Here is a 9069-nt window from a genome sequence, read left to right on the forward strand (position 1 = left end):
GGTGTAAGTTTGTTAGGATAGACTTCCTCCAACCTGGAACTATATCCTCCAGTCCACGCGGTGGCGGTAACGCGCCTAACAGCTGCGTCTCCGACCAGTAGAAATCACAGAAGAAGAAAAAGCTGCAGCGGGTATCTCCTGAGCAGATGAGTTATTACACCGAACTAATCATCTCCAGATTAAATTATTTCTGACAGTTTTACAGTTAGATTTGATCCAGTTTAAAAGTAAAAGCTGGTTATTTTGTCTGTGTTTGAGGAATTAAAACTCCGTTCTGTTTTTAAACCCGAGGTAAGTTAAACGGAAGCTGTGTGGCCGAATCCCAAAATGAAGTCATTTCCGTTTTAAGTGCACTACATTAGGGATGAAATAATGACGGTCTACACCCTACGTAGTGCACTATTTAACTCATGAGGAGAGATTTGTTATTCTGTTTTAGCGGCACTATTTAAGTATAACCTTATTTATCCTAAAATCCATTGTTTGCTCCCTGCTTATAGCAACTAAAATAAACAACAGTGAGTGTAAAAGTGGCTTAGTCATTTAGCAGCTAAAATAACTTTAAATTTTTGTAATGTTTTTAATGTATAAACTGCTAAACTGAGGTGAAGTTGGGTTTATATTGGACATTCACTGCAAATTCGAGCTTCTATTTCTCAAGAAATAAACACAAAAAGGACAAAGTGTGTGTGTAGCCGGCGACGTCACTTTGTAAAGAAATACTACGCGCATGCGCACGTAAGAATTCACGTCAACATCTCCGCCATATTGATGAGGGAAAGACCGCGCTGTAAACAAATACAAGTAAACGGAGGAGCTGTAGTTTTTTTCTGGATAATAATTTACACGATTTACCGGAGATGATAACGGCATCGTTTTCAAAAACTTGCCCTTTGAAACCCGTTTTCCAAAGTTTTCAGACCCCGAAACGCCGTCGTCATGGAAACGAACAGCCAAACCAAGCAAAGTTTTCGGTTTTTATTTGAAAACGTTGTGGTGTAAACGGCCCCTTAACAACTACAGCAAAATGCTGCTTTTATTGCTGAAGTCTTTCTGTAAACAAATAGAAATTAAATAGAATTTTTATGATTCACACTATATTACACTCCATTCTTCTTCTCAAAGACAACTCTATTTTTGAAAATAATCAAGATTTTTTTTGTTAAAAATCTATTTCATGATACAGCTTATTATTAGAGCTGCAACTAACGATTATTTTCACAATCGATTAATTGGTTGTTTATTTAAAATAAAATCCACAAACTGAGTGTTACAAATATAAATTCAGACTAAAACTTTACACAGATGTTTGTCCAAAACAGAAAAGAACCCAATACACACACACACACACACATTATATATATACATATACATACACACACACACACACACACACACACACACACACACACTATATATATATATATATATATATATATATATATATATATATATATATATATATACACACACATACATTTAATTAATTTAGGACTGTAGTTTAATTCGGTGCTTTTTGTGCATCCATAAAAAAATAATGCATAAGTACTTATATAATATAAATGTAAATTAACTAAATAAGATAAATATATATAAACATTTATAAATAGTTAGATAGATAGCATTATTTTTTATGGATGCACAAAAAGCACAGAATTAATCTCCAGTCCTAAATGAATAATAAAAACTCACTTTCACTGCACCTTGTGGTTTCTGTTCCTCGGTGTCTTTAGACATTATTTTACTTTTGATCATAATGTTTGAATTAGACATTATAGATCTTACTCGCGCTACACTCTGTATCAGCGCGTCTACACCGCGCGTGACCAGCAACGTGTCCTCGTTACTAACACTTTATTTTCAGTGCTTTTTGAACTGTCTCTCGGCCCTAAATAGTTCCGCGGTATTTGTGTGGAATTGGGATGAACGTCTAGTTAAAGGGTTGATGTCTCGCTGGCGCAGTGATTTGTTCTTTAGGAGTGTTTTTCTCTTGAACAGCGCTCCGTGTGGAGACTTGAGGTAGTTCTGTAGTCACAGGTGCACAAATCAGTCACACAGCTCCAGCTCCACCTGCGCCTCTCGCAGGGAAATGGTTTCTGTGCACTGGCTCCGTCCCAAATCACCTTGTATGGACTCTCTATCTCTAGTGCACTAGGTGCGGTAGACACTCCATTCGTTCAGACCGTGTGTAGTGTACCTAGATACGCAGTCGTGCAGGATTTGGCACAGGCCACGCTAATGAAACATCCATTTCAAGTCAAGTTGCTATTGTTAAACATTTCACTAAAACCTGTATGGAAACGTTGCTGTTCAGTTGTTCTATAAGCGCAATTTCAACCAAATACTGTGGAGTGTAAAAGTTTGTACCCCCTTTTGGTGTCTTTTGGACGGAAGGGTGTTAAATGTCCTAAACACTACACAATTTGACTGCAAGTAGAAGTTAATTTTATTATCAGACTCAGATATCCATGTTAATATTTTTAATACTGCTCATTAGTGTTAAATGACAATGATTTTGTGGTCAGTAAACCGATTTTGTGTTGATTTTGATGTATGTTTTGGACCACTGTCCTGCTGGAAGATCCAACCACGGCCCATTTTAATCTTTCTGGCAGAGGCAGTCAGGTTTTTATTTAATATCTGTTGATATTTGGTAGAGTCCATGATGCCATGTATCCTAACGAAATGTCCAGGTCCTCTGGCAGAAAAACATTCCCAAAACATTAAAGATCCACCACCATATTTAACCGTGGGCATGAGGTACTTTTCCATATGACTACCTCTCTGTGTGCTTCAAAACCACCTCTGGTGTTTATTACCAAAAAGCTCTATTTTGGTTTCATCTGACCATAGGACCCGATCCCATTTGAAGTTCCAGTAGTGTCGGCAAACTGAAGACACCTGAGTGTGTTTTTGGATGAGAGTAGAGGCTTTTTTCTTGAAACCCTTCCAAACAGCTTGTGGTGATGTAGGTGACTTCAGATTGTAGTTTTGGAGACTTTCTGACCCCAAGACACAACTAACTCCTGCAATTCTCCAGCTGTGATCCTTGGAGATGTTTGTCCACTCGAACCGTCCTCTTCAGTGTGTTGAGACGATATAGACACGCGTCCAATTCCAGGTTGATTCATAACATTTCCAGTTGACTGGAACTTCTTAATTATTGCCCTGATGATGAAAATGGGCATTTTCAATGCTTGTGCTATTTTCTTATAGACACTTCCCATTTTGTGAAGCTCAACAACCTTTTGCTGCACTTCACACCTACAGTGGTGCTTGAAAGTTTGTGAACCCTTTAGAGTTTTCTATATTTCTACATAAATAGACAAGATTTTCAGACAAGTCCTAAAACTACTCAAAGAGAACCCATTTAAACAAACGTGACGCATGTTATACTTGGTCATTTATTTATTGCAGAAAATAATCCAATATTACATATCTGGGAGTGGCAAAAGTATGTGAATCTTTTGCCTTCAGTATCTGGTCTGACCCCCTTGTGCAGCAATAACTGCAGCTAATCATTTCCAGTAACTGTTGATTAGTCCTGCACATGGGCTTGGACATCAGTTTTGGCCATTCAAACCAATAACTTTATTGTTCTTTAACCATTCTTTGTTTTGGGCCATTGTCTTATTGCATGCCCCACTTTCTCTTGAGATTCAGTTCAGTTCCTGGGTTCATTCTTGCCCTGCGTTTGGGGAACTCACCACTACATGAATTATAATCTTTCAGATAGCTTGGAGATTTAGTACGTGTAGACCTTCTCAACTCAGGGTTTTCCATCCCAAGGAAAGTTTCTGACACAGCCACTTCAGAAGTTCCTCCCAGTTTTTGTTTGTGACTTTCCTCAGAGAATGAAGTACCTGAGTCTTTTGTAGAATGCGCTGGAATGTCAACATCTGGCCGTGAAGTGTCTTACAACTCTGGTCCTGGGCTACGGATGTTGCATTGTTCCCGTCTCTCACCTGATCAATATGTCAGTGCACTACCTGCCCACTTCCCAATGCTACTGTGCACCATACAGGACCAGTCTTTTTCTGAACTGTTCCTGGAATAAAAGTAGGTCCAGAGCTGAAGTTCCTAGTATACACTGGGTCACCCACCACGAGATATCTTTCCTTTCCATGTTGGTCATGGTACCATTTTTGTCTCAATTGTTTGTATCTCAATGAGACCCTGTGTAGACCAGTTTCCTTCCACACAGCAGTTTAGCGGCTGATTTGCCAGTGGTCGACGGTGGCGTCGTTCGGTAACTGAACAGCACTCTGGCTAGCTTTTTCAACGGACTCTCCAGCACTCTTTTCATCAGGGTTTTGAGTGTTTGAACGGCCCTTTCAGCCAGACCACTGGAAGATGCATGGTAGGGTGCTGTGCTTGTGTTTGATTCCGTTTCTTTCCCTAAACTCATTGAATTCAGCACTGGTAAAAAAACAAAACAAAGAAACTGCTATAGTCTGACATCACTACTTCTGGTATGCTGTGTTGGCTAAAGGTTTGTCTTAAGCACTGAATGGTAACTGTGGATGTAGACTTGATTAACAGATAAGCCCCTATCCATTTTGAGAATGCCTCTACCACGATCAAGAACATTCTACCCATCCACGGTGCACCGTAATCAATGTGAATCCTTCTCCACGGTTTCTCTGGCAACTCTCACGCATGCAGTGGCGCGTTTGCCAGAGCGTTTCTGTTTTCCTGACAGACTGCACACGATTTGACCAATGCTTCCACCTCTGCATCCAAGTGTGGCAACCACATATAGCTACGCACCAGGCCTTTCATCCTGGTAATTCCCGGATGGGTTTCTTGTAGCTGTCTTAGAAGAGCCGCACGTGGAATCACTACACGAGTCCCCCATAACACAAAGCATCCCTGTATGCAGAGTTCATCCTATTTCCTTACATATTCGGGATGTCACGATACCAAAAATCTAGTCGTCGGTACCGATACCACCAAAAGTACACGATGCTCAATACCGTGGTGTGTTTTTTAAAAAAATTTTTTAAAAACAGAGAATTAAAAAAATATATATAAAATTAAAAACTCCAGGAGGACTTCCTCCTCTGGCTGATACTGGCAGAGAGAGAGAGAGAGGGATATATTAGTTCAAACACTGTCTGACCATGACTAATAAGTGCTAAGGTGCACTCCTAAACGCACACACACCCCTTATACTCTGAATGCAAGCATTAGTTTAAATTCACTGATATGGTGGCAGGATAAAAAGATTTATTAAAAGCATGAACATGTGAATAATTATTAGTGACATGAGGCTACATTTAGCTGACAGGACACGGGCTGAATGGAGATGCATGGTGGTCCATTAGGAGGTAGTTTATAACATTACAATGCGTTAGCGTTTAACAAATAACTGGATATCGCAAACATTACATGGAGCATAATGTTAGCTGATTTCACCGCTACAATGCCAGCTTCCTCAAGCATAATATAGGACCTGTCTTTCGACTGTAATCCTGTGGCATTAATTTTGTGACCTAAAAATACCTCTGTTTCTCCCATGAACTCACACTTGCTCCTTCTTTGTCTCAGTCCACTCTTTTCTATCCTACTCAGTACCTCATCCAAGTTCTGCAGATGTTCATTAGCCCCTGAGACTAAAATGTCATCCAGATAAACTGTGATGCGTGTGATGTCTTGCAGAATCCCTTCTATTGTGTGCTGGAAGATCGCTGGACTTGAAGCAACTCCAAATGGTGGCCTGTTGTAAGTACATAATCCCTTGTGCATGTTGATTGTAACATACTTATTGGAATTTTTGTGCAGCATTATCTTCTGATGCGCATGGGTCATGTCCTGTTTGGAAATTCTTTCCTCCTGCCGACTGAGCAAATAAATCTTCTACCTTGGGAATTGGATACTGCTCCACACTAGAGCTGGATTTACTGCGAATTTATAATCCCTACAAATTGGGATAGAACGATCAGTTTCCTGACTGGGACAATGGGAGCTGCCCACTCTGCAAACTGCATTGGTTCAATGATCTCGTCTTCCACCAGCCTCTGGAGTTCTCTCTCCAGTAGTGGACCCAACTCTTCTTTGAACACCTCGGATTGTCTCTCCAATACGTTAGCCAACTTATGACCTGGTACATTTGCTACTGTATTTACCAGCTGAGGCAACAAAAGATTTCCGTAGCCCCCCCCCCCCCCACACACACACACACACACACACACACACACACACACACACACACACACACACACATCTTTGAATGTTGAATCTTTGATGTTTGAATGTTGATCTTTACTGATGATCACTCCACAGCCTGCGTTAACTTCAAATACTACCTCCATGCTATTCACTTCAGTGGTTTGTGCGATAGGAGCAGCCCTAGGTAAGGCAACCTAAACGGAACCCTTACCTTCACTACAGTGAGAGAGAGGCCTTTAGTTGCATAGATGTTACCCTGGGTCCTTATGACCTTACAGACTACTACTTGTCTTGCTCTTGGGGTGATCTTTGATGGTTGATATCTTCTGGGGAGGGTAATGATGGTCTTGAATTTCCTCCATTTGTGCACAATCTGTCTGTGATCAAATATTATCATTTTTGTCTCGTTTGTTTAACTGGGATCTCTTGGTCTACTTTTAGGACTTGTGTAAAAATCTGATGTTTTGGGTCATCTTTATTCATATATATATATATATATATATATATATATATATATATATATATATATATATATATATATATATATATATATAATTCTGAAGGGTTCATAAACCTTCAAGTACCACTGAATATATCTTGGCCTCACTTATTGTTCTGAATGAGTAAGAGAATTTGGCTTATGCGTTACCTATCCCTGTGAAACAGGAAGTCATGGTTGAACAATGTCCTGTTCCTAGTTTCCCAAGTGTACAAAAAAGTAAAACATCAAGAGGAATATACTTCAAATACATTTTTCATGGATTCATAGGGGTGCCAATAATTGTTGTACACTCATTTAACAAATATTTTTTTATAAACTTGTGGTGTTTGCAATTGTTTATCCCTGAGAGCAGAGTATTTTTGTGAATTTTTTTTGAACAAAAGGTTTTCTTCTTTGCTCATATTTACCAAGGGTGCCAATATTAGTGGAGGACACTGTACACCATTTTGTGATCACAGAAATTAACACAAACTCAAGAAACTCCACAATATTCAGAGGAGCTTCCACTTTTTCAAAGTTACTGCAGATTTGGGCCAAAACATGTCATGACACGTCATCACCACAACAGGCCTTCAGCACAGGTTACTCTACTTCCTGAACAAGTGCGGACCCGGATACAAGTTACGTTCACATTCATGGGACAATTCACATTCACAGTTCCAGTGTAACCGAATTCAACCACCTTCTACAGGTAGTCTCGGGTTCGGGTGCAGAAAGAAGAAAAACAACACAACTGATTTAAAATAAAAATATAGAAAACAATCTAATGTAAGGTTCTGATCCGGTTTGCTTTCAGCAGGAAGGCTGTCCTCTTTCCTGTTGCTCTTTCCCTTCCATTAGTTTGATTGTTTGATTCGTTTCGAGACGATTCGGAGTCAATTAATTTTCTAGTGAGCGTCGAACACTTCCAAACGAACTAGACTGAGATGAGTATTTGATTCTCACTAGAAAGTGATTCGACTCTGAATCAACTCGAAATGAATCAGTCAAACTGATTCAGACTCTATAAAAGGACTATGAGATGTGATTAAGATATATATTCCAATGTTTTGCTTTACAATTCCACTGTGTGTGTGTGTGTGTGTGTGTGTGCGCGTGCGCACGTGTGTTTTTCAGGGGAATGAGAAACTCTGACACAACAGTACATCCTGACCATTGGTACTGTGTACACATCAACATACACACACGTCTCCATGCTGGACATCTCAGGAGCTTTCACACAGTGCTAGGAATATCACGGGACAGAGAAACGCACCTCCAAAGTGAGCGAGTTTAGTGTCAACCGGTGAAATTTGCTGTAGCGTGAACGCTTCGCCTCTGTAAGCTTCACTCTCCGTCAGGTTCACTGTAATTAGACATAAAATGTACATAATGTTTATTTTTCATACATTTAGGATTTAATGTTTTTTTTTTTTTTTACTCTTCGAGGAACAGAAATGATCTTTCGAGGCAGCTTCTTCATCACTACCTGCTCTGTTTGACTCAAAAATGTAACGACCGGTTTCAAAAAGTCACGATGTCTTCAGTTCATGTGATTTTACTGTTGAATTTAAACAAGAAATGTGAAATATTTTTTTCCTTTGTTTCCTCTACTGTCTTTTTACTGTGATCTTGAACACAGTTGTAATTTTTTTAAAATAATAAATAAATGATCATTCTAGTTCTCTCACTTTCCTTGTCCTAATTGTCCTGTATCTGTTAAATCCGTTTCATCTCTGGTCTTTCTGTCTGTATGAACACTTGTAGAAATGACTTGTAGTCCATATTTTTAAATGATTCATGATTTTGAATTTAAATAAAGATATTCTTTAATTCTGTATTTTGTCATTTAATTATCATTAGAAATCAGAAGATCAGATTAAAGCCACGGCTTCTTTACCTGTCGAAGCTGTAAAACTTTCAATAAACCAGTCAATAGATCAGCTGGATAAATGTAGATTTTTAATTTACTGATGAGATGTATTGATGGTGTTGATAGATTATTTGAAGATTTTTATTGATCTTGAACAATCATTCAGTTAAATATTTTTTTTAAACTTGATAAATAGTTGATTAAATAAATGTAGTGTAATGTACTGAGTCAAATATGAAAACTACAAATAAATAAAATCTATTTATATCTGTGTATAATTAAACCTCACTTAATACAAGAAATTCATATCCTAAATGTTGCAAGTGATTAATCTGATCATTTTATTCAGCTGTTTAATTATTACTTTGTAAATAATAAACAAATGAATGTTCTGGATTCATGAGGAATGTTTACATTTTGTGTCCAAACTCAAAAGTTTAAACAAAGTGTATATTTATGATAATAAACACAAAGAACGTGAAACCTCAAAACGTCTACAATCATCGATGAATTAAATATTAATTTAAAAAATGTAATTAAACAA

The 9069-nt window shown here is 38.3% G+C and overlaps 1 protein-coding gene and 1 long non-coding RNA gene across 2 annotated transcripts in view; one reads left to right on the plus strand and one right to left on the minus strand.

Annotated features, from left to right (window-relative positions):
• LOC108261599 (NACHT, LRR and PYD domains-containing protein 3) overlaps positions 1-9069 on the minus strand; it is a 619868-nt gene that overhangs the window by 469844 nt on the left and 140955 nt on the right. The gene's annotated exons all lie outside the window — the stretch shown is intronic.
• LOC128630428 (uncharacterized) lies at positions 2-8095 on the plus strand. Its single transcript, XR_008394736.1, has 3 exons — positions 2-291; positions 5662-5724; positions 7790-8095. It is a non-coding gene; the product is annotated as an uncharacterized LOC128630428 (long non-coding RNA).

Source organism: Ictalurus punctatus, unplaced genomic scaffold (genome assembly GCF_001660625.3).
Source record: "Ictalurus punctatus breed USDA103 unplaced genomic scaffold, Coco_2.0 Super-Scaffold_100056, whole genome shotgun sequence".
NCBI lineage: Eukaryota > Metazoa > Chordata > Actinopteri > Siluriformes > Ictaluridae > Ictalurus > Ictalurus punctatus.